Source organism: Pleurodeles waltl, chromosome 6, assembly GCF_031143425.1.
Source record: "Pleurodeles waltl isolate 20211129_DDA chromosome 6, aPleWal1.hap1.20221129, whole genome shotgun sequence".
NCBI classification, from domain to species: domain Eukaryota; kingdom Metazoa; phylum Chordata; class Amphibia; order Caudata; family Salamandridae; genus Pleurodeles; species Pleurodeles waltl.
The window spans coordinates 1,678,479,539-1,678,506,745 of record NC_090445.1 but is presented as its reverse complement, the minus strand read 5'-3'; the positions used below and the strand labels follow the sequence as shown (position 1 = coordinate 1,678,506,745).

Here is a 27,207-nt window from a genome sequence, read left to right as displayed (position 1 = left end):
TGATGGACATATTAAGATCTACCCATCTCTAAATGAAGTAGACGGACTGAAGTGTAGCAGACAGGGTCCTCTGTCATGTTTGTTATGAAGTACCCTGTCACCCAAACTGTGAATCCTACCTTGTGTTTGGTCGGCTTCCCTGGGTAGTGGCTGAGCCCTGGCCCAAATACCGCAGCTAAATCCATTGTGAAACAGGTAATTCTTTTTACAGGAAATGTTGATGTCTTCACATTGCATATTGAGGCATTTTGTGTCGTAGGAGATAGGCTCATGCACACATGGGGGGTTGCGATTTTTTCAGGAGAGGAATGGAAAGGCTGGAAGGTTAGAATTTTGTGGCTACCCACAGGTAACGGACGTTTCTGTCACAGTAATATGACTAAAATGTGTGATTTTAGGTGTGGTTTGAGGTTTGTGTGGCATTGTGGGTAATAAAACCTTGTGTGATCCATGCAAAGCACACTACACTGTAATCCTCTGGGTGTTTAGTTTTCAGAAATGTCTGGATTCTGTAGGCTTCCCTGAGTGTGGGCTGAGCCCAAGCCCAAATATGGCAGCTACCCCTATTGCCAAAACAGGTAATTTCTTATCAGGAAATGTCAATGTCTTTATGTTGCGTTTGGGACCCTTTGTGACATGGGAATAGGTCCAGCCCCACAATCTGCATATCATTTCTATCCAAAGAAGCATAGAAATGCTTGGTGGTCATAACTGTGTGGATCCCCCAGATTACAAACGTTCTCATCTCAGAAGTATGAGTTAAATATGTGATTGGGTCCAAACTTTGAGGTTTTCAGAAATTTGGTGGTTAAAAAAATGCTGTGGGATCGATGTATGCAACAACACCCTGGGCTCCATGGGTGTATATTTTTCAGAAATGTGTTGGTTTGATAGGTTTCCCTGGGTGGATGCCAGGCCCGGACCCAAGTACTAGAACTACTCCATCTGTAAAACAAGTTGGGTTTTACAGGAAATGTTGCTGTCTCCACATTGTGTTTGGGGCATTTTCTATCACAGGTACTAAGCCCTGCCACACTAGAGGTGTATCGTTTTAATTGGGAAAAGCGTGGGAACACAGAATAGTATACCATTCCTTATTGTGAATTGAATTTCTCTGCATATTGGCTTCTAAATAAATGCCAGAGTGCAACAAAGATCACAGTTTGTAAACCCAAATTCAAAGTTGTTCAGATACCTTCTCTTCCTAGAATAAGTATCTATGGCACTTTTTCAAAAATGACCAGATTTTTTTCATACCCATTTTTCATTTACTAGATTTTACATTACGAACCAATGCATGGTCTGGACACAATAAAATATAATTAAAAGCTGCTGCTCAGTTGCTGCCTCTGAGTATGGCATGTTTTTGGATGTCCAACAAATACCATACAGTCCTCCTACCAAAAGGATCTGATAGAGATAACAGTATATTGCTTTCTTAAATCGGCAATTGCGGCAAAAAATTACAGACAAAAATATTGTCAGCCATTTCTATTTTTGTCCATTACTTTTGATTTGAATTACCATATTCTTTGGGGAACCCATGAGCTATCCACAAAACACTCTTTGCTGAATTCAGACTTGTTTACAGTTTTCAAAACTTTGTAAGTTTCTTGGTTCATCCTTGGGTTTTCTATCTGTTTCTACTACAAAATGCAAGTAGGTCGAAACTACAAAAAATAGGAAAAGTGGATATAACTTTGAAAAATACAAAAACAGTGGTAAAGAATAGTTATTTGCCAGCCCTGCATGTTAATGAAATCTGAAAAGTTAGTGAACTTGGCACTGCACACCTTTCAATGATGCCATTTTAAAGAAAAGAGCATGCTTTCTTGAATAGTACTTTTTCCCCATTTTATTCAAAACTTTTCCAAATTGTAACTCTATTTTGTTTTTGTTTTTTATCTCGGTTATCTCCAGGAAATCTGCAAACTCTGGTTACCGTTATAATCCACAGGGTGTGGGAAAAAGAATGCAAATTTGGTGTAAATACCCTTTGTGGTAAAAAATTATGAAAGGTTAAGTACGAAGTACCCCAAACATCAAAAAAGAGCTTTAGCACTTGGGATGGAAAAGTCATAGCAGCAAAGAGGTTTATATTAGGGACTTTGTTTAATGTGTCTACTGCCTAGGAAAGCAGAGTAACTGTCTGAATGGGTACGATAATGAGTGTGTGTTTGACTGCATGTTTTCAATTTAGAAATGCCATCTTCTCGGTCAGTGATTACTGACAGAGCTCAGACATCCGAAAGAAATGTTCCACTCTGCTGAATTTCAAGTTCTACCTTAGGATGCAAGGGAAAAAAGATCTTGCAGAGATTGGTCCTTTTTAGAAACAAGTAAAAGTAGCATTAGCTTCTGTAGTTTCCATTTGGTTCTGTGAAGAGGAATTGTTTGCACATTTGTGTAGCATGACATTGGTAAGGCACTGTTGGAGAGGTGAAGTTAGAGACATTGACCGATAACTCAGGGGAGATGATGACGGACTGACCTCCAACTGCTAATCTGATGATAGTATAAAGTATGTGGGACAACTGTACCTGGCTTGGCATAATTTAGAACCAATATAGCCATATAAGTTAGATAACTGACAACATTTGGGCACTCTGAGTGGGGAACAAGCTAACAGCTGAGGAATGTGCAACGAAATATGATTTGGGGCTTATCTAACATTCATCTTAATCTGTATATTATACGATAAGTGATTTATAATAACAATTCTGCTATAAGTGATTTGTAGACAAATACTGAAAAATAAATAAGTATTTGAAAGGAAAACACCAACCATTGTTTGTGATTACTGATTTGGGATACAAGGGCACTGCTCCATTCATTATCAGCTGCAGACACGAGATTCTCTGACAAGTTTGGCTGATTCTTAACACTTTCCATCTGATGGAGCATAACTCACTAAAGAATAATGAGAGGCACGTGCAGGTTCGTGTTTTCTCTAAAAAGTGTGCATTTCTTTTTAGGGGCAAGGGGATCTGCTGGATGTTTCCCCAATAATACTGGGGTGAACAGAATGGGAACCCAAAATGCTGTGCCCTGGCTAAAGGCAGATGACTTCTCAGAACTCCCTGAGATTGTTGACCTTCTATGACCATACCAAGATGTGATGCTTAGATGCCATTGAAGAATTAGAAGTTGCAATCCACCTCCCAGAGAGACTTGAAGGAATTGTCTGAGAGGAACTGGACCTGCTGTTCCAATATGGGAAGTCAAGAACAACTATCCTGTCTCCCATTTCAAAAGATATCTGAGGCATGGTTTGCCTTTTCAATGGTTTCTGTTCAGAATTTAATTTTTGCAACATAAATGACTTCTCTTTGCTTGTGTGGCATGTAACTATCGCCTATTTTTAATGTGGACATTAGTGTTTTCCCCTTATTTCAACTTCTCTTTATTGTAAAAAGTAACAGCTGAGCTCTGTTAGGCTAGAAGGGGAATCCTTTCATTGGAGCTCATTAGAGTACTGTTGAATTCATTCCGGAGAGGGGACATGGGGTCGCTGCTGTGACCCCTAGTTTGCTCCTTGTGACCCGTGGTACCGTCTTGTGACTCCTGGCCCCAAAAGTGGGGAAAAACCATGCCAGGAACAGAGAGGCAACTAGTGCTTATGGACGTCGCTTGAGGCTTCACTTAGTTTTCTGAGAATTTTTTTTTAGCACACTAATAGTGTGCAACAGTATTTTATTCACAATTAATGTAATACGAATGTATAATGTAATACCAAATGCAGCACAGTTAGCTGGAACATGGCCCTCCATTACAACGCTTTTAAATGTTTGCTGTGCGCGTGCTTGTGGGTGAGAAGTGTGTTTATGCAAGAGTCTGTGTTTGTGTGAAGGTGTGTGTATGAATGAAAGTAACGGTCAAATGGTGTGTGATGTCGCTTGTGATGTCTGCACTCGTCTGTTTTTGTTGGTGTGTGTTTTCCAGCAGGAGTGCGTGCGTGTTGTGTGTCGTTGTGTTAGGCGTATGAGAGCATGTGGGATTCCCGCCAACGTATGCTCGGAATCTGAGTTAGCATTCGTGACTCGTGCGAGCACTGTGCACGTGTCATGCGCCTTTAATTTGCATGAGTTAAGGAGTACATGTTTATTTTAATGTTTTCCGAGTGCACTTGTTGAAGCGCGCTTTGTGTATATCTGTATCCAGGTACACGGTTGCGTACAGTACGGATTTATCTGCGAAGTAGTCTGTTTGTCTCTTGTATGTGTCTGAACGCTCTGGTTTTAGCTACTGTCCCCGGTGGTGTGAGTCATATACAATACATGTGTGTGCTTCAGTAAACATGTTCTGTGTGTGCTCACTCAATCAATCAATCAAAAAAATTTATAGAGCGCGCTACTCACCTGTGAGGGTCTCAAGGCGCTTGTGGGGGGGAGGTGGGGTTACTGTTCGAACAGCCATGTCTTGAGGTTTTTTCTGAAGAGTAGGAGGTCTTTAGTTTTGCAGAGGTTGGTGTGGAGGGAGTTCCAGGTTGTGGGGGCGAGGTAGGAGAAGGCCCTGCCTCCTGTGGTGGTTTGTTGGATACGGGGGACTGTAGCTAGTGCGAGGTCGGCTGATCGGAGGTTGCGGGTGGGAGATTCTGGAAGTTCACTCTTTCGTTGAGGTAGGTCGGGCCGGTGTTGTGGAGGGATTTGTGTGCGTGGATGAGGATCTTGAAAGTGATTCTCTTGTCTATGGGGAGCAAGTGAAGGGATCTGAGGTGTGGTGAGATTTGTTCGTGGTGGGTGAGGCCAAGGACGAGGTGTGCGGCTGTGTTCTGGATTCTCTGGAATTTGCGTTTGAGTTTGAGTGTGGTGCCGGCGTAGAGGGCGTTACCGTAGTCTAGACTGCTGCTGACGAGTGCATGGGTGACTGTCTTCCTGGTCTCTGGGGGAATCCATTTGCAGGATTGTGTGGAAGCAGGAGGAGGTTAGTGCATTGATTTGCTGTGTCACTGAGAGGGAGGGGTCCAGGATGATGCTGAGGTTGCGTGTGTGGTTTGCGGGGGTGGGTGCGGGCCTAAGGCGGTGGGCCACCAGGAGTTGTCCCATATGGTTTTGTTGGGGCCGAAGATGATGATCTCAGCTTTTTTGGAGTTAAGCTTGAGGTGGTTAGTTGTCATCCAGTTGGCGGTGTCAAGGAGAGCAGCGTGTAGGTTGGTTTTGGCGGTGGTGGGGTTGCGGGTGAGGATGAGTTGGGTGTCGTCTGCGTAGCAGAGGATAGTGATTCTGTGTGGTCGGAGGATGATGGCTAGGGGGATCATGTAAATGTTGAAGAGTGTGGGGCTGAGGGAGGACCCTTGGGGGACTCCGCAGATGATCTTGGTAGCGGTGGAGTGGAAAGGTGGAAGGCGGACTCTCTGGGTCCGGTCGGTGAGGAAGGAGGTGAGCCAGTTTAAGGCTTTGTGGCGAATTCCTATGTTGTGGAGGCATGTGCGGAGTGTGTGGTGGCAGACAGTGTCAAAGGCTGCGGAGAGGTGTAGGAGGATCAGTGCGACGGTCTCGCCTTTGTCGACTTTGGTCCTGATGTCGTCAGTGCATGCGATAAGGGCGGTTTCCGTGCTGTGGTTCTTGCGGAACCCAGATTGTGTGGGGTCAAGAGTGTTGTTTTCTTCGAGAAAGTGGGATAGGCGGGCGTTGACTAGTTTCTCGGCAACCTTGGCGGGGAAAGGCAGGAGGGAGATGGGGCGATAGTTGGAGAGGACCTCCGGGTCGGCTTTGTTTTTTTTTAGGAGAGCAGTGATTTCCGCGTGCTTCCAGGGGTCTGGGTAGATGGCAGAGTCGAAAGAGGAGTTGATTATGTTGCGGACTATGAGGGCGATGGTTGGGCTGGCTTTGTTGTAGATGCGATGAGGACAGGGGTCGGAGGGGGATCCGGAGTGGATGGAGTTCATGGTTTTTTCGTTTTCTTCATGTGTGGTGGGGGCCCAGCTAGTGAGTGTGGTGGGGGTCATGAGTGGGGGTTGAGCTGGGTGAGTGAGGGGTGTGTGTGGTGGGTGTGTGTGGTATGAAGCTGTTGTGGATGTCCAGGATTTTGTGGTGGAAGTGGTTGGAGACGGCGTCACATAGGGGCTGTGTGTGGGGGGGGTCTATGTTGCTGGATTTGGGTTTGGATAGCTCTTTAATGATGGTGAAGAGTTCTTTGCTGTTTTGAGAGTTGTTGTCAAGGCGTGTCTTGTAGTGATCTCTTTTGGCGGTGCGTATGAGTTGGTGATGGGTGCGAATGGTGGCTTTGAGGGTGGAGAAGTTGGTTGTAGAGGGTTCTTGTCGCCATATTTTCTCCGCTTGGCGGCATTTGCACTTGGAGTCTTGGAGTACGGGGGTGAACCATGGGGCGTTCTTGATGTTGCGGGTGGCGATGTGTTTTCTGAGGCGGGCTAGTGTGCCTGCGCAGGTAGTGATCCATTTAGAGAGGTTGTGTGGTCCTGTGTTGGGGTAGTTGGTGTGGGGGGGAGGTTGTGAGACAGTTGGGAGTTCATGCTTTCTGTGGGGATCTTGTCCCACATGCGGTAGGTTGTGGTGTGTTGATGATGGTGTGTGGGGGGGTTTGGTGAAGGAGAAGTGGACGCAGTGGTGGTCAGTCCAGAGGAGTTCGGTGGTGTGGGTGTAGGCTATGTGTTGGCTTGAGGTGAAAATTGAGTTGAGCGTGTGTCCTGCTGAGTGGGTGGGTGCGGTGACCAGTTGTTTGAGTCCGAGGTTGGTGAGGTTGTCTATGAGGGAGGTAGAGTTGTGGTCTTGAAGGTTCTCCAAGTGAAAGTTGAAATCACCAAGGAGGATGTAGTCTGTGGAGGTGAGGGCGTGCGAGCTGATGGTTTCGGCGATGGTATCGCAGAAGGCGGAGCGTGGTCCTGGTGATCTGCAGATTAGTGTACCTCTGAGGGTGGAGTTGTTGTTAATGTGGATTAGGAAGTGCATGTGTTCTGTTTTGTCGATAGTGTCTTGGGAGCTGGTGGTGACTTTGATGGTGTCCCTGTGTAGGATGGCGATGCCACCACTTGGCTTGTTGAGGCGGCCTTTGCGTTGGAGTTTGTATCCCTTGGGGGTGGCGATGGCTATGTCGGGTTCCGAGGAGGGGTTGGTCCAGGTTTCCGTGAGGGAGGCGATGTCAGGTGAGTGTGATGTGATGAGGTCCCAGAGTTCTATGGCATGTTTGTGAACGGAGCGAGTGTCGAGGAACAGGCAGTTGAGGTGGTTGTGGTGGGTGGTGTTGGTGTGGTGCATGAGGGAGTTGTTGCGGGGTGTGTTCTGGTTGTGGGGTGGTGTGCGGTGGGGCTGGTTGGTGGGGGTGGGGGCAGAGCAGGTGTGTATTGCATTGGGGGTGTTGTGTTTGTTGTCGGGGGGTCGCTATGGTTGGTGTGTGTTGTGAGGGATGAGGAGCAGGAGAAATGACAGGTGTGGCAGGTGAAGGGGCCATGAGTGTGTGTGGGGCTGGAAGGGTGCAGGTGGGGCGAGGGCCTGGGTTGAGTGAGTGGAGGGTGAGTGGGGAGCAGATTTGTCTGAGGGGGCCAGGGGGACTGGCACTGGGCGTGGTATTGGTGCAGACGGGCGCAGATGGGCTTGCCTTTGGCGCACCTTCGGCCATAAATGGGGAGGAGGGAGGGAGTGGCAGCTGGGAGGAGGGAGGGCTGGGTGAATGGGAAGGCTGGGGGGGTGGGGCCGCAGGGATTAGCAGCGGCGGGAAAAACAAAAGGAAAACGGACGGTGAGGAGGTGGGGGGAGACAGGAGGTGCCGCGGGGACGCAGCGGCAAGGGATGAGAAAGATGGAAAACAGACGGAGAAGGAGGTGGGGGGAGGCGGGAGGGGCTGCGGGGACGCAGCAGCAAGGGACGAGAAAGATGGAAAACGGACGGAGAAGGAGGTGGGGGGAGGCGGGAGGGGCCGAGGGGACGCAGCGGCAAGGGATGAGAAAGATGGAAAACGGACGGAGAAGGAGGTGGAGGGAGGCGGGAGGGGCCGTGGGGACGCAGCAGCAAGGGATAAGAAAGAAAGGAAAAACAGACGGAGAGGGAGGCGGCGCGGGGCGGTGGCGCGAGGAGCGACCTGCCTCACTGTGAATTATTGTGTGACTGCGGACTGAAGAAACACAGGGCACGTGCACGGTCATACACTGAGCACACACTCAAATCGCGATTTTTTCGAAATATTAAGTATTATGATTTGTTTACAATGTATTGCATGTAGTCGAAATGAAGATATTTTTACGTGTGTTCGATTTTAGTAAAAAGCTGATTTTCTATTCCCAATAAGGATATTGGTGGGGAGTTCAGGGTACCTGTGGGGAGAACTTTGAGGACCCACTAAAGCTCCCCGCGGTGCGCGCAATCCGTGCTTTGTGTCTGTTTTTACCTAGGGGCGTATTTTGGGCGTGTTTATAAGGGAGAGCGCTTTTCTATGGAAAAAGTTAATATTTCACAAACCACCAAGCTCTCAAAAAGCAGCCCCGGGCGTGACCAAACCAACTTCCTGTGCCAGGACCACACCTTTTCACACCGGCACGCACCTGGGACACTGGACACCGAAGTAGATCCGTGTGTGGTTCATGTGGACTTCTTGAAGCTTCTTTGTGGATATTGTGCCCCCTGTGCTGTGTCTGGTGCACAGCCCCCGTGCCCCCTCCACTGAGGGAGGGATGTGCATGAGCACAGGCAGGGTGCCTGATAGCCTTGGTGTACCCTGGTGTCTTGTGCCCAGATATGATGGGGCAATAATGGTCATTAGGTGTTATTAATGCTGTGCCTGATAGAGCCTTTGTGCCCCTCTGCCTGGTAGGTTCTATTGTGTCCTTCTGTCACAAACTGTACATCTGTTTCTGCAGTTTAGTGCCCAGTCTGGTATCTGGCGAGGACTATGTGACTCTGCCTTGTGCCTGGCAGGGTCACACCGCCCCTTCATATTGTGCTTGGCAGTCATTGTGGCCCTATGTCCTGTACCAGGCCGGTTCGTTGTGTTCCCCTGAACTGGGTCAGCCAGGCTCATTGTCTTCTTCATGAGATGTGCTGGGCAAAGTCATTGTGCCCGCTATCTTGTCCCCAGAAGCCTAGTTTCAGGCAGGGTATTTTGGGTGTTACACCCCCTAATAAATGTATTTTGTGATAAATAGTTGGGTACAGGTGCGTTCAGTCGGGTATGATGAGGTGTCTGTCGGATTTCACCGGGTATCTTTACACACACAGACAAAAACGCACACACTCTCTCTCCCACTGTTTGGAGCGGCAAAGATGTTGGTTATTTCAGAAAATAATGTGCTTTCTCTCACTTAGCACCCCTACAAATCTGCATTCCACTCCCTTTCCGCTGCTCTGCCTGTCCTATAATGTATTTTAACATTATGTGCCAGAGTGATTGTTGGGAAATCAGAAGCTCACACCCGCTTAATCATACTGACCAGGTTACGTCTCTGCTTGCGCCTGGTAGTTATTACTCTTTTCTGTCTGGGAGGGTCATGATGCATGCAGCATGCATATTTCTCTACCAGTGCTTAATTTGTGCTTGTTGTTTCTGGTGCTGAGCACCGGCACTCATTTTTGAGGGCCGGGGCTTATTCTTCTGCCTCAAGCATTTTCTGCGAGCAAAAGACACATATGGGAAAGACGGAAGAAGGGAAAAGCAAAAAAAGCATCACAAAGGGAGAAAGTAGAAAGCTGCAAGAGTGAGCTGAAGGGGCAGGGAGTGGCTTTATATGGATTAAAGAGGCCCGAGATGGTGTCGGGATTACCCGCCTCAGTATTCTGTGTTCACACAATTAAATGCAGCAGCTGCATGTTAAAGAGGAGGGCTTTCATCACCGGCACCTTTTTATTTACAAATTAAGTACTGTTCTGTACCCTGGATTCATATGCTTTTTAGATTATACTTGTGATGATTGGTGCACTGTGACAACTCTACGTGACAAATAGAAGATTGTTGGGTGGTTGCTTGTCGCCTTGCAGCATATAATTGGAATAGTTGTCCTCGGGTTGAATGGTTTTGTCCTGACGATGATCCCACTCATTTCGGTTTAGGGACCAAAACGTTGCGTCAACAATTATACCTTGACTCACAATATTAGCTTTCGATGTATGAGTATAGGTACCAGTTAATGATACAACCTACGGTATATTTCTGTGACTCTGTTTAGTAGCCTGAGTTATTTGATTTTTCTATATTACACTGTTGTCATTTTTTATTACACAATATGGTGCATCAAAGCATAATTTTCTAGTGGATATGACATGGCACCTTTATTAGAAACAGTCTTTTTGGAAATCATATCGTCCTTTGTGATTGTTTTGTATCTCATTGGAATATATATATATTTTATGTACAATAAATCAGTATCATTGTTTATTTTTCACATATGATTCATTGTAATTCTATGCATTTATTGATATAATATTGTTTTGTAAGGGGACGTTTGTGGTTTTTGTAGTTTGATACCCATGGCTCCTCCAGATCTGTGGGTTCCCTTGTTGACTGACATAACGTAAACGGGGCATGATCACACGTGGTCTTTGATCTCAACTTTATGAGCGTGTGTGGTCTGTGTCTCTGCAAGCGCATGCGGGGCGCACATTACAGACCCAGCAAGGGTCGTTGCACTGGCGACAAGGGTAGTGTGCCCGCGCTGCCTCTGCTATCTCATCATGCCCTCATTATGCCCTATCTCTATGCCAGCCAGGAGTGATTCCGACCCAGCTCTCCGTCAGAATCAAGGCCCTGCACCTGCCACCGGTGTTTGCAACCGGCTTCAACCCACGCAGACTCCCTCCAGACGTGATCAAGGTACTGTGGGAACTTTGTCTACTGCATCATACACTACGCATGCACCCGGAGATCGCCTGCTAACAGTCTCACCCCGCCCCCAAGACCTAGCTACACACCATTCCCGCTCACAGGTACGCAAAGAGTCCCTAACCTCCTTATGATCATCTCGCAACCGTCACGTACGAGCGCTGCCACAGACTGTCTACCAGTGCCAGAGAATACTGTTTGATGTCAGACAGTACTCCTTGTGGACCAAAGCCCTCCTGAGTAACTGTAGGTTGCCACAGAAGCCCTTCTAACCCACCATGTCACAACCAGGAACAGGTATTAAACAGGCCAAGCACATTGCACTGGGAGGAATCTGCTGCTCAGTCCCCAAGGCCGCAGTGCTCTGACACCCTGAACACACACATGTTCAATAGCATGCATGCCGTGCAGCAGCCCTTCCACAAAAAAACATTAATAAAGGGAAGAACAGAAAGCAAAATGAGTGAAAATAAAGACACTTTTGATCACTCAAAATAAAAGCCATTACAACCACTAATTGCTAAGGTGCCTACCCCTCACTCCAACAATCATGACAGATAATCATGCAGTACCAGCCAATCCTGCACAAGTCACACAGAACACACCATAGTGGGAGCACTACTCCCTTTCTGAGAGCTAGCTGACCACACAACAGCCTATCCACGATGGAAAATATGGGTTGGGAGTCTAGAGAATTACTTAATCGCCAACAAAGAGCGTATTGGGCCCTCAGAAGGTTGTTATTGCTTCATTTCAGTGGTGATGAGATATACAAGGTATTCAGGCATATTCCCAACACAGGTGAGATGGATGACTATGATGCAGTAGTAAAAGCACTCAACGCCCATTTTGACCCACAACTCAACCCTGATTACGAGAGATTTAAACTGCACTAGACATGACAACAAGAAGGCAACTCCGTAGACCAATTATATGCACTACTAAGAGATCTGACCAGCACCTGCATGGCGGATAAACAACCCGAAGAAATCCGTGCCCAAATCATTCAAGGTTGTGGCAACAAAACACTTTGAGGACTCATCCGAAGGCAACCAAATATCAGTCTCAAAGATATCCTCATAATGGCAAGGTCTCATGACCTCTCAGCGGCCGGAGCAACTGAGATGGAAGCCGCAATGATCCAAATAACGGAAAAAGCTCCCATCATCAAAATGAAATGTGTGTGTGGCATGCTGGGGTCACAACTCAAAGGGAAACACCAGACAAAGGCCCCAACCAAACAAGGGTCATGTTGCAGACGCTGGATGTGAGGAGCACGCCCAAAAAGACTTCCACCCAGGACAGCAGTGCTCTAACTGTGGCAAGCTGAACCACTTTGCAGCTGTATGCCACAGAGGTGCCAAAACCAGAAGCAAGAGAGGGAGACACCCAGTCACAAGAACCATGAGACACATGTCCATGGGAGACCAAGGGCCTCCAGACCAAAACCGGATGGACGAAGAATGGGTACGCAAACCGTGAGGCTCATCACCAGATGAAGAGGAAATATTCCTCATATCCTTCCCAAATAACCTAAAAAGGAACCAGAGGCACCAACCAACCTGTGTGGTTGACATTGCACCGTCCCAAGTCAAAGCACTGATTGACACAGGTGCCTCAGTCACTGTCATGGTCATTGAGCAATAATTACTCCTCCAACCACTTCCCCAGCTGGCACCATCCCACACGAAAATCTTCACCTATGGCAGCCACAAACCACTACCGCTACATGGGAGAATAATTGTGCAAGTCAAGTCGGATGGCAAGAAAATACAAACACCTTCCACATGGTGGACAAGGAAGCAGACACACTACTTGGAAGCCACCTGGCAGAAGATCTCAAATAGTTTCATTCGTTCATAGGGTGAGATCGTATCAAGTCGATGACCTGCTAAAGCAGTTTCCTAAACTATTCACAGGCCTAGGATGCCTGAAGGCCCCCCCCCCAATCCATCTACACATTGACAAATCCATACGTACCACCACCCTGTGGCACCGACAAGTCCCCTCCCACCTATGCCTATTAGTGGAAGAAAAACTGGGAAAGCTCGAAGAACAGGGCATCATAGAAAAGGTGACCCGACCCACGCCATGGGTGTCACCCATGGTGATTGCTGAAAAGCCCAAACAACCAGGGAGGGTATGTCTGTGCATCAATATGCGTCTTCCCAACCAAGCAATCAAACAGGAGAGTCATATAACACCAACTAACAATGACATAATTGGAGACCTAAATGGCTCTCAGTGGTTCTGAAAACTAGACCTAATTGTGGGATACCACCAGTTGTGCCTAGCAGAGGACAGCAGATACATAACCACATTCTCCACTCATATAGGAGTCCGGAGATACAAAAGACTGAATTTTGGCATATCTTCAGCTGCTGAAGTGTTCCAGGATGTAATTCGGGAGACGGTCTCTGGCCTGCCTGGAGTGATGAACATCAGCGATGACTTTCTATTTTTTTCCAACACAGCTGAAGAGCATTGCGAACACCCCCAGGCCACGCTGCAAAGCCTCTCAGACCATGGATTGACCCTCCACAGAGAGAAGTGCCCATTTTTCAAACATCTATCAAATTCTTTGGATACATCTTTGGTCAAGACGGGTCCAGGTCGACCCACGAAAATCCCAAGTGATCAAACAAGCCTCCACACTGACCACAGTAAGTGAAGTACGCAGTTTCTTGGAAATGGCTGCATGCTGTGCCGATTCACACAGAATCTCGCAACCGTTGCAGAGCTGATCCGAGCCCTCACAAAGAAAGAAGCCATGTGGGGCTACCATGAAGAAAGTGCCTTCCGTGTCCTGAAGGATGCCCTCCTGAGCAAAACCACCATGGCCTACTTTGACCTGAAGAAGAAAACCAAATTAGTAGTGGACGCAAGCCCTGTTGACATCAAAGTCAAACTTACCCAAGAGATTGAGTCCGGAAAGGGGGCCCGCTGGCATTCGCGACCAAGGCGCTGACAGACACCAAGAAACAATACACCCAGATAAAGCGGGAGGCCCTTGCAATCAAGTGGGCTTGTGGGAATTTCCACCTCTACCTCCGGGAAAAAACGTTTAAGGTAGTTACGGACCATCAGCCTTTCATCCCACTCTCCAAGGGCACAGCACCACACCTCTCTCCAAGAACGATAGGCAATCCAGCTGCAGCATTATCAGATGGAAATCACACACCTCCCTGGTTCCAGGAACCCGGAAGACTTTTTGCTCGCGCCACCCACTAGATCAAGAAGATGCGGCAACACCAGTTGATGAAGCAGTGGAAAGGTATGTTCAGTCCCTAGCAAAAGGCATCTGCCCCAAAGCACATACACTACAGGAGATCCCTGAAGCCGCAGACGATGACACCACCCTGTGCAAGGTGAAGTCAGCACTCTCAGGAGAATTATGGGAGGGATTCCTCACAGATGCCACCAACTGGGCTGAATATGAAAGAAAGCGGCTAGTAAAGACGTGGAGAGTCCGCAACGAGCTAAGGACCACACCGAAAGGCCTAGTATTAAGAGGCCACTGACTAGTAATTCCTGCCAACCTCCAACAAAGAACCATTGCTCTAGCACACAGAGGGCACCAAGGCACTGCAAGGATGAAATCAAGGATGCAGGAGAAGGTGTGGTTCCCTCTTCCCTACAAAATAGTGGATGAATACGTGACGCAATGCTCAGCATGTCAACTGACAAGCACCAGTGAAGCTAAAGCCCTGATTATAACTGAAGGACCCTGTGAGGCGCCTTGGTCCAAAATCAGCATTGACTTTGGCAGCTTCCCTGACGGGAGGGTGACCCTCGCAATAATAAACGGCTACTCAAAATACCCCATTGTGGAAGTTGTGCAGTCGGCTGCCTTCACAAATGAGGCTTTGGTACTAGAAAAAAAAACCTTTGCGATGTTCGGCCTCCCTTAGGAAGTGAAGACCGACAATTGGCCCCTATTCCAAGGGGCTAGGTTCAAAGAACTGCTGGGATTCTGGGGGATTAGACACAGACACATCACCCCACAGTGGCCAAACGAGAAGTCGAGCACTGCATGCGCACCCTGAACAAAACACTCTGGATCGTCACATTAGAATGTACCAACCCAGAGAGAGGCCTACAACAATTCCTCAGGTAGTACAGAGGGACCCCACACTGCAGCACACAACAGCCCCCGTGGTCACTCATGTTAACAGGAGTGAGGCAAGACACCATAGCAACATGTCCCAGATGGATACCACAACCGTATGACTTTGGGGCAGCACCAAGCAAAAAGACCAACATGTGGGCCGGCAAGAGGCAACACGCAGCCCCACGCAAATTGAGCCCTGGAGATCAGGTGATCGTCTGGGACAGAAGGCCCGGGTGGAAGTTCAGGACACCCTTCAAACCAAGTGCATGGACAGTCGCATCTGTAACTGGCACAATTGTTACAGCCAAGAAGGAAGCAAAACAAGTGGTGCAAAATATATCCTAGTTCCACAAGATCTGCACTGCTCCAGGGACAAACGAGGAGGACAGTGACACCGAAGAGTCCTGGCATGATCACCTAGTGGACTCCAGAACTGGCAGTCATGACTCTCGGGGATCAGCGACTGAACCATCTAATGGCACCCTGAGACCACTGGGTCTCCTGCCATGCAGGAGGATGACTTCCTGCCACCGCCTCAACAACCAGGTCTCCGGCCCAAACCACAACTGAGCCAGCGGCTCAAAGACTATGTAATGCCTGTGAGCAATTGCAAACTTTTCAGAACCAAGTTGGGGAGGGATGTAAGAAACTATGCAATGGTGGTCTAGTTGCCGGGAGTTTACTGTGACACTGGAAGGGGTCTGCACGCCCTCTGGCCAGGCATAGCCAGAGGCTATAAAATAAATGAAGCAAGCCCGCATGTGTTCTTTGATCCAAGCTATGAGTGTGAGTGGTCTGTGGTCTGAGTGCGAGGCACGCATTACAGGCCCAGCAAGGGTCTTTACACAAAGTACTGCACTAAAACCTTCTGCAAGAGTCCTCAGAAAAGCATTCATACAATTTAGCTGTTAATTTTCTCTCCTTTCCACTCGTGTACTGATTCAGTGTGCAAAGTGTCCAATGTTTCATAGTCTACTAACTGTGACCATAGTGAATGCAACATGATGCCGGGCAGAACATGTCCTCACCGACCTGTTCAAAAGACCATAAATGTGCTAATTCTAGTCATCCCATCCTACTCACCTGTACGAGCGTGGACACTCCAACCCTGTATTGCTGTCATGCAGAGACTGACATCCTGTGTTTGCCATCAGACTTTATAAAGCCAGTTCCAAGCATTTACCACCTTTTCTTAGAAGACAGTTTGTCACATGAACATTTCTTCTTCAATTATTCCTCTGCTGGGAACTCCTCTATCTTGTGTGCCCATAATATACAATAAAGGAAGTTGAGTAGTCTTTGCGGTTTGATCCGAATGAATTGTGTTCTTCTGAGTAACCTAGATGCATTTATAGCGGCATTGCACAAGGGTAAGGTTATAATCAGGGAATATGCACAAGGATAAGGTTATAATCAGGGCCAATGGAATTCTGTGGCAAGAAAAGGGAAATCAAATATTGGGCACATTGGGCACATTTTGTTGCAGCACTACTGGACTATTTTGTCATTTTTACAATGTTAACCCCGGCTACACATAGGTTTTGCCTGATTAACATCAGTTTAACACAAATGCAGCAATCAGCTAAAGAAAGGGGCTCTGTCACTGTGTGGCAACATGTGCGGCAGAGTGTTTAGTAACTTCTGATCTGTTTGTGCTAAAAATACATCATTTTAAATTCGCAACTATGCAGATTATTATGGATTATGTCGTAAATGCACCAAATCTATAATTATGCAAAAAACGCAGCAACGCCAGAATCATGCAATTCTAGTGACCCAATTGTATTACTGGACGTGAATAGAGCCTGTCTCAAAGATCAGGTGGATGCTAAGGTCCTAATCGGACGTTTCATGCCACGTAAGCTGAAAATGAAAAGTAATACAGTTTTACATAAGCGAGCCGATTTAAAACGTCACGCCATGAGCGTGGAGGAGCTCACAAAAGGAAACAAAAGTTTGCTCGCAGTCAAGCGGATCAGCAGTTATGCAATTATCCATGTAACAGGGTCGATGTCATGCAAAGCCGTTGACTACTGCCCAGCGAGATCGCGCTGCGTAGAAAATAAAAATAAAAAGTAGCCCAGAAGCCATGCGGAAAACATGGAGTCTTGTATGTTTTCAGTAGTTTACCGATGCTTTTAAGGAGGGCTAAACACCGGAAAAGGTGTGATGTATGCATGCCTTTCACAAATGAAATCAAGCAAATTTTAAAAGGCAAGCCCACGAACCAGCAAAACTGATGGGCGTGTCCTGGGCCCCCAGAGAGATTACAACACGGGCTAAAGCGCTTGCGAGCTCAACCCTAAAAAGGGGACAAAATGGCTCATATACATATCTGGGTTATTTCACAGTCCAAACGCATGGCCCCAAAACAGCCCAATTTAAATTTGGTCTACCCATCCACCCAATGAACCCAGGGGGGCAGACCTCCCTACTATCGGCTGCCCCCCAAAACCCATTGGCGATGTATCAAAACATCTATAGAGAATCTACATGGGTTTTGAAAGCAAGAAAGCACCACTCTGGTATCTTAAAAGTCTCTCTGTGTCAACTGAAGGAGTCTTGTAAGATGGTTTACCAGGCTATGATGCAGAGGGAATGAAGTATTCACAATGTCTTTGCTTGGTTTTAAAAGTGTAAATGTAGAGAAATGATATGATAAATAATGGGCAAACATGGAAAAGAGATAATTCCATCTATATTTTTTCCTAATAAAGGTATAAAATAATACACGAAGAACAAAAAGAAGTACACTGTTCCAAACTAAAAGAAAATATAGGGAACCTATTACTACAGGAGCGAGACCCTCAAGCATCACATTGGATGTCCAGTTTCATCATCGGGAAAGCTCCTCGTTAGGCCGGTGATGCAATGCCTAACGGGCTCCCCAGAGGGAGCTCTTGACTGTGTTGCAGATGGAATGAGTAATAGAATTCAATACTCAAGTAGTGATGGAGAGAAGATAATAAAATTGGTTATCCATCTAAAAATACTCATCATGAATTTAATCGGTGTTGGGAAGATGGAGACCAAGGTTAAAAACAAAGCGAGAGCCAAAGGGTGAGTGATAATGCTCACAAGCTCTCAGCGTATTTAACAAGAGGATTAGACCAATTATGGTTCCACTTGACAATAGGTCTCCATGTTTCGCGTCTATTGGCCCAAAAGGGTCCACTGACGCTTCATCAGGACCAAAAATTATGAAAAAAATTCTCCAATATAAGGGTAATTCCACCCAACTCGGGACAGAAAAAGGAAGACAGTCACGTACTTTAGTGTGTCTGCTACGTCAAAAAGGTCGCCCATCCCTGGTCTAAGGATAAAGCTCCTTGGGATCGCTAGTCAGAGACTGGAACTGACATTTATGCGAAGTCATCCGATGCTCGTTGCACCTACCCAGCTGGCAGCGTCCCGTAATACACAACATACCATTATTATCTTTAAAAAAAAAAAAAATTTAAATTGTGAATGCTGCTCCCCACACACGCATAAGGTTTTACCCAGCAGTTTGCAATTTCATCATCAGAAAAACAATTTTTACGATTGCAAACATCCCAATTCTGCAAAACATGCTGTGTACGTGTGCCCCTTAGGTCATTAAGAGGATTTTCATCTGGCCGGGAGCAGGATTGTTTCCCAATTTATGTTAAAAAACTTTTACATTTAAGAAATACATCCAAATGAGGTGGTATAATTTGATGCGCTAAAGTAAAATGCTACCAATTGTTAAAAAAACAATTGCCAGGACACCTTATTATATTCTAACATGACTTTTGTTGCAAGATTTACATGGCAAATATTTTCATGGCTCAGTTCTGGCTAGGCCTGCCCACCTCTATTGTATTGTATGTATATCGCTCAGTAAGTAACTGAGATCCGTTTGTTATTTGCAGCTAATATTTCACAATCCTACTGTAGTAGAGTGAGGTATGATCCAACACTGCATGCAAACTGAAAGGCGTAGAATATTTATTTTCTCCTCAATCTTTTGTTGTCCAAGGTTGTTAAAAGGATAATACAGTCTTATTAGCACACTCAACAACTGCATAGTGTTTTAATCCTGACATTGTGTTTCTACAGAGCAAGTGCTCTTAACATGTGGTATGAGAGTGGAGCAGTGCTAATGACGAAGGGGGATGGAACAAGAAGAGTGATGACCGTGTCAGCAGAGTTGAGGGAGTGTCAGTGTTGAGGGTGCCACCGAAAGTTCTGTGAAATGGGTAATTTTCCTTTCTGCTTCTACTAGGAGCTCTAGAAAAGAGCCACCTGTAACAGAATGGAAACAACAATGTCCCCTATACCTTTTAGTGCCAGAGTAAGTGATCACAGGGAAGGTCTTTGGAACAGAAGGCATGGAACTGACCATATTAAGTGACTGTCTTTGCCTTATTCAGTAGATTTTAATTTAAAAGTTGTGGAACTCATCCAACTGCAGCAACCCTCAGTTTTCATACTGTTGCTTCACATTTACGTACACTTGTTTTGCACGAAAACTGATTTTCAAATTTGTCTGCTGTGATGTTTATTTTGGTGTTGTCCCTTACTGTCATTGTAAGGCTTTTTTTTGTTGAATATCTTCAGGCAAGTTGATAGAATGTAAGCCATGCCAAGCAAGATGTGCTGCAATTACTTTAATACAAGGTGATGTTTCTTAATATGTTTAGCAGTGATTGTGTGGTGTTAATTCTGCATAAAGTTTCAATATTGTTTTTTGGAGCCACTTTGCTGAAATAGCATTGAAGTTCCAATTCACAGACATAAGGTGGGTTATAATCTGCTCTTGTGGAGTTAATTCATGAATGCCAGGTTTGGATCCTGCGGTGACAGAACAACAAGGTGAAAAGTCAGAACTGGGACTGGTCTGGAAAATGAGTAGTAATTAACACAGGTGCCCATATACCCTCCTCCAACTATCTGTATATTGGTTAGTATTTAGACTTATGCTTAAAATGTTTTCTGAAGCCTTTTTTTGCATAATTTGAGAGTTGCCACTTTGTGCTGATTTTTGGGCTGACACTTGTCTTCTTTGGGCAACATTTGGCCTTCTCCTTGATGGGTTTTGGGCTTGGGGCGAGTCTCAAAATCTGGCAACATTGGCTGTCGGGTGAGCAGGTTTTTGGACTTACCCTTGAAAACACTGGATGCCCTTCCTTTGGCTCAGAGTTAGAGTTTTTTATTTAACTTTTTCCATCGTTGGGTAGCAGGAAATGCACCAAAATATAAATACTGTTTTACGGTATACTAGCACATTATTGTCCAACGATAAGCCCACACTGAAGTTTGTCATTTACGTGCTGAGAACTTATTTAAATTAGGTATTATTCACACTCTGATACTGTGGTAATGAAGTAACTCTGTGTTTTATTTGAGCTGGAAGAAAACCAAGTGATCTGTATGGTTTCTGTTAACACTGTACTTTTTGTAATGCGATGCCAATAACGAGAAGAGAATGCAATGAGTGACGGAATGTGGCAGTAGGGTTGTAAAAACAAAATTTGAGTGGCGTCATCTCTCATTTGTTCTATTTCAATACCAGTCCTGGGTCTTTTCCTTGTTCCGCATTTTTTTTCAGTTTGTCGTCCTGTTTCTTCTATTTAGTAACAGTCAATAGAAATTTCAAACTCACTCCCACCTCAGTGTTTTCATAGCTGCGTGCAGTATGTCTTTTGACTTGTGAGACATTGTTTACAACAAGCATTAGCAAAGTCAATAGGTCTTGCCCACAAGATTTGGCTTTGGCAATGTTTAACTGTGTTGTACAAATGCCCAGCATGTGTAAAACAGCTGGAAGTAAAGAAAATGAAAGAACTATAATGTATTCAACACTTGCCACGTTATAACGCTTTTATTATTTTAACTTTCAGCCATGTTGCAGAGTGGCTGTACTTGCAATGCACAAGGCTAAAAAAAAAAAATTGAAAAATTCAAAAGACCTTGTATAGGCGAGACCTATTGGTTTTGCCAATGCTTCTTTAAAATGTTTGAGGAATGGATCTTCCTCGCTGGGAACACCCGCACCCACACATCTGCCCTGGGGTCCGGGGACCTTCCCCTTGCGACCTTTGTGTGACCTGTCACTTTGTTCAGGGTTATTGATTTCACTTCCGCCCACTTTGGCAAAATGGGAGGATTGGTCTAGGCCCCGGCCCAGTGACTACCATTTACAGCCGACTAAATAGCTACAATCACTTCTTATAGGACACGTTACTCCCTGCCTGGATCAGTGACATCTTTTCTGGCCAAGTGGAAACGTGCGCTTCATGATCTGCCTAGAGACCCCCACAATCCAACATAGGGACTCCCAGTACATTCCTAGTTCAGCTTATTGACTCATACTCCAGCCCAGAGAGCCCCCTGTTCAGTCCAGTATCTATCAGTCTGGACTACATCCATTAAGTAACCAGGCTTTAGTTTGTGATGCTTTGTGAACGTGATGCAGAAATGCTCTTTTCAAGAAAGCAGTGTGTTTCTATTTCTGCCAACTTTTATACCCATTTGTTTCTACTTTTGCTCCCATGTACGCATACCAATTTGTGAATGGCTGGGAAACATTTTGAAAGAGCTGGCAGTGTTCTCACGGACTACTGCCTGCTCTTAAAAAATGAAACTGAAATGTTTAATTTTTTTCTTTTTTAACCCATCCCGTTTTCCTTTAAGGAAAACGGGCTGCATTTTTTTTTTTTTTTTTAAAGATTGCTTTATTTAAAAGCATTCACAGACATGGTGGTCTGCTGACCCCAGAAGGCCACCACCCCTGTGATTTTTGCGATTCCCAATGGGTTGCAAATTGCAACCTACCTCATTAATATTCATGAGGTAGGTCTATTTGCACCCACTGGGAATTGCAAAAGAAACTCAATGGAGTTTAGTACATTTGGAATTGTGATTTCCTAATTGCGATTCACATGGAATTGCAATTAGTAAATCACAATTTATAACATACATACATGTGGCCCTAAGTATTTTAGTGTGTATTTAGGCAGGTTCGGTAAGTTAGGCATTGTTGCTAGATAAGTAGGTTTTGTGCATTCCGTAGATAGATATGATACATTAAGTATGTTAGGCAGTGCTTAATATGTAAATAGAAAAGTGCCGGTGCTCAGAGCTCTCCTCTGAAACACGCAGCTGCTGCAGTTAAATGTGTGAACAGTAATACTGAGGCAGCTCTAATCCTGAAGCCATCTCGGGCCCCTTTAATCCATTTAAAGCCACTCCCAGTGCTTCAGCTCACATGTACAGCATTCTGCTTCCTACCTTTGTGACGCTTTTTCGGTTTTTCCTTCCTCAGTCTTTCCCATATGTGTCTTTTGCTCGCAGCAAATGCTTGAGGCAGAAGAGTAAGTCCCGGCCCTTAAAAATAAGTGCTGGTGCTCAGCACCGGAAACAACAAGCCCAAATTATGCACTGATGTTAGGTCAGGCTGATAGGGAGGCTTAGTAAATTAAATAGTCATGGTAGGTATGGTGGTTAGGTTTTGTGAGTTAGTTATGATAGGTGGGTATGGTACAAACAGCTGATAGGTATGGTTGGGTAGGTATGGTGTTCAGTGACATAATGCACTATGATGGGGGCCTCTGCAGAATGTGAAAAGGGACCAAGTCTCCCATATCTCACAGATGTTTATTGATTTTGGGATGAATGGAGGGTCCCTTAAGGTTTAAGGGCCCCTGAATGGTTGCCCCCCCCCGCCTCCCCTCAACCCGGACCTCATGGGATTCAGGGGCCTGTGTTAAGGTCCCGATGACCAGTTAGGTGTGTTAGGACAATATCATTTTTGTCTGATATTTAAATGTTTGTGCTAACAAACCATGTTCCAGAGTTCTTGCTTCAAATCATAGCACTTTTAGTGAGAAACACAAACATTTTTTTTATTGAAAACACACCTTTTTGCTTATAAATGACTGTTTTGTTATGCCTGTACCTGTGTTTCCTGAATGATAATACAGGGAATTCTTCAATCCCTCTATAAACGCCGGTCTCTAATTTCTTTATAATACGCGGAATTCTGTAATCTCTGTATATTCACTCATCTCTAATTTCTTTATAATCATGGACTTGTGATGCACCCAGTCACTGATTATAAAGAAAAGATGTCAGAACTCCCCTGTTACAAGTTATTACAGTCGAGTTCTGACATAACAATGCCTTCTGCCACAGCCGGCAGCAGAGGTGGAACGGGGGTCAGGTCCCAGAGCATAATTGAAGCTGCTATTTAACAACAATAACTGACCATTGCTTTTCTTTATCCTCCATGTATCAAGCTTACAATGACAAGCAGAGAGCACATGTTTGTTTGTGGCACTCCTTAAATAGTTAGAGGAAAACTATAATCATTCTGCATGTTCCCACACATTCCGAGCTACTGCAGCTTAAAAAAAAAAATGTAAAGATAAAACTGACTTTTATTGAACTGTTTCTAATATCTGTTTGAAACAAATATCTAACAGGTTTCTTATGCGTCTCATTTTTCATTAGAGGTTTTATTTTATTCTTCAAGTTTGCAAACATGCCCACTTTTTCATATCAAAGAGCTACGAACCAAGGTTTTAAGTGGTTTGTGGGAAAAGTGATGGTGTGACCATGTATTATATGGGATAAAGTACCCCCAGATGTACCTGGCAAGGATATTGCAAGTCACGGAGGAGTTACATAACCTAATAAAGGAACTTGGCATTTGGCCTTCTTCCTCTATATAAATATAGAACTCCTCGATGACTCACAATATCCTTATAATGTACAACACGGGTTACGTAATCAGTTATATAAAACGGCTACTTGTGACACACCCAGTCACCAATTATAAGGAAAATACGACAGAGTTTAACTGTAATAAATTATTACATTTGTGTTCTGATGTTACAATACCTGCTGCAAGAGCCAGCAGCCGAAGTGAAAGGGAGGTCAGGTCACAAAGAAGCTGTTTAAAGCAACACAAGTGAAACATTGCTTTTCTTTCATCTGCTTTTTTTTAAGTTACAGTGGCAAAGAGAAGGACATTTTTTTTGCACTATTTGTATAATTATAGAAAAATAGAACTTCTGCATGTTTCTACACAATGCAAGGTACTGCAGTTGTTTTTTTTAACTGGCTTGGATTAAACTGTTTCTAATATACTTTTGCAATAAATATCTAACCGGTTTTTAATGTGTTAAATTTTCCGATAGATGTTCTATTTATTGTCTTCATGTTTGCCACATGCTCTCTTTCATATGAAAAAGATTGCATTATTTAAAAGCTACACACCAAGATTTTACGAGGTTTGTAGGAAAGGTGATGGTGCGCAACCATGTCTTATAAAGAAAAAAGAGGACTCTACTTACATAATAAGGATATTGCAAGCCACCTCAGAGTTCAGCCTTATTCCTCAATATGTTTATGAAACTCATCAATGTTTTGCAATATCCTTATAATGTATGGCAGGGGGGACTTTCTCCCATATACAATAGTAATCGTACTCAGAATAAAGCTGATTTATAGAAATTAACCTTTTGCAGAACAGATTGCGTTAGAGTTTTGCTGCACTCTCTAAGAAAAGTGTTATGAAATTGAGAAAGATGAAGCATGCCTTGGAATATGTGATGAACTTAAGTCATACAAAGCAAAATACTGCTTGTTAAATCTGGAAAGAGGTAGCACCATTTGTCTGCATGAATTCATGCGAAAGAAAAAATAAGAATACAGAGAAGGGTTTTCAGTGCTTATTTTTCAGTGCTTATTTGATGAGACAAATGTTTTGCATTGAGTTTATGCATTGTTAAGAGGGTTGGAAAAGCACAAGGAGAGACAGCAGACCAGCGCCACATTCTAGCGCTCTCTTATGCATGCAACAAAGCAATAGAACCTGCTGCACTGCATGATTTTTTAGTAAACCTGGACCCCAAAAGTGTGCTGGCGTGATCCCAAGGGTGCGTCCCCTTATTTGCACGGGGGCGTGGCTCCATGCAAATTACAGATCACTTTTGCCTAGCTCCAGTGTCGTACTACAGTTGGGATCTGCACTGAGAAAAGCACATTCAGTCTAACAGCAGGGCTCAAACTCCAGGAAAGCACCGCATTAAATAAGTGCTGTGGTGCTCACCCTGGCAGTGTGCCCACGGACGTCATTTAGGGGTCACAATTGCGATCCCCTGACTTGCCCCTTGCAACCCCTGGCACTGTCGTTGCTAACCCTGGCTTTGGAGGTGGCAAAATCAGTGCCTGAGAAATAGAGGCAGCTCATCCTTATGTACTTAAGTTGGAGGCTCCACTTCCCTTGTTCATGGTCAGTGTTTTAATACACAAATGTTTATTATTATTATTCACTATTGGTATAATAAAACATTGAGTATAATTTGTTACAATATGACAATATATGGCAGCTAAGGTAAGTAGGAATGCTTTTAAAAGTCTGTTGTATATGAGAGAAAGAGAGGGGGTGGGGGGGGGGGGGTGGGTGGGTGGGTGTGTGTGTGTGTGTGTGTGTGTGTGTGTGTGTGTGTGTGTGTGTGTGTGTCTCACAAAGTAAAAGAGACAGGGTGTGTGATGTCATTTCCGCTACCCCTAGCATTTTTGTGAATTAGCGCCTCTGGGTGTGCCCCGTGTATAATATAGGCTCAGATGTCTTTTTTTTTTTTCGAGTTTTCTTCTCTTTCATTAACATACCATTTCTCAGATACTCAGACTGTTGATGTTTGAGCCCTAGTGCTTTTAGCGCGCAGATACTCACGTGTTGTCCTTAATGCTTCCTCCTGTCAGACCTAAAAATTGCAGCCTCCTTCATCACTGTACCCTGCATTCACTGTGTGTTTTTCACAGGAGGAAGCTGGCCTACAAGGTAATTAACGAGCAGCAGAAACACACAGGCAAAACAGGTTTTTCTCCTCTGCTGGGCAGATATAATCTGGTTTACATTTGTAGATATGAAGCAGCTTTACCCCCTCCTTATTCCTGAACACAGTCTCCCCAGCCTAAGTTAGGCAGATGTTCAAACCTTCCCTGTTGTTATTTGCTAGAATTATTTGTGAGCGATGCCGATATTTTATTTTATTTAGAAAAGTATTATCCTTAATATAAATATATGCTTCTAAAGAGCACTGCATGAATCGTGTCGTAGTGGGACCCATGCATAATTCTCAATTAAAAATAAAAACATAAAACAGGTACACTGAAGGCCATGACCGAATTAATGCATTAGCACAAAATAGGTGCCATCTTGGTAAAGGAATATCTACGCTCTATGGCAGTGGTTTCCAACCTTCTGACTTCTGTGGACCCCCCACTTTATCATTACTGGAACCCGAGGACCCTCACTGAATCATTATTGGAATCTGGGTTCCTCCCACTGAGTCATTACTGAAAGCTGGGTACATAATCTGTTAATATTATTTAATTTTAGAACCAGTCGCGGACCCCCTCAGGAGGCTTCCCAGGGGTCCCCGGGTCACAAGTTGGGAACATCTGCCCTATGGCTCCCCATTTCACAGTGCAGCATGGCTATGAAAAAGCACACCGTTACGACAGGTGAGCAGAAATTACCAGAACACACTCAGAAAACAGGTGAATTACCATGCTGTTGGACTTCGTGTAGTCCACTGCTTTTTGGAAAAAGGTTGGGAAATATATCTGGAGAAGTACTAGATTAATAGCCTAATTTAGATATTAACGGATGACACACTCCTTAACAACATTGACGGAAATCCCATCCACCGAAATCTAAATTCGATTTTGTCATATGGGATTTAGATTTCGGTGGACGGGATATCCATCACCGTTGTGAAGGAGTATCCTACCTGCTTATATCTGTGGGCCTGATTTAGACCTTGGTGGAAGGGTTACTCCGTGACAACGGTGACGGATATCCTGTCTGCTGAAATCTAAGTCCCATAGGCAGTGCTTAATTAGTAAATAAAAAGGTGCCGGTGGGTAAAGCTCTCCTCTGAAACACGCGGCTGCTGCAATTAAATGTGCGAACACGGAATACTGAGGCAGTAACCCTGAAGCCATCTCGGGCCTCTGTTATCTATTTACAGCCACGCTCTGCCCCTTCAGTTCACTCCTGCAGCTTTCAGTTTTCTCCCTTTGTGATGCTTTTTCGTTTTTCTCTTCCTCAGTCTTTCCCATATGTGCTTTTCGCCTCCAGTAAATGCTTGAGGCAAAAGAATAAGCTCCGTCCCTCATAAATAAGTGCTGGTGCTCCGCACCAGAAACAACAAGCACAAATTAAGCACAAATTAAGCACTGCCATAGGATAGCATGGGAATTAGATTTTGGTCGATGGGATAGCCGTTACCGTTGTGACGAAGTAACCTGTCCGCCAAATTCTAAATCAGGTCCTAAATCTATTTCAAGGGCAA

The 27,207-nt window shown here is 44.9% G+C and overlaps 1 long non-coding RNA gene across 1 annotated transcript in view; it reads left to right on the top strand.

Annotated features, from left to right (window-relative positions):
- The window catches only part of LOC138301341 (uncharacterized), a 481,869-nt gene that overhangs the window by 410,719 nt on the left and 43,943 nt on the right, over positions 1-27,207 (top strand). The gene's annotated exons all lie outside the window — the stretch shown is intronic.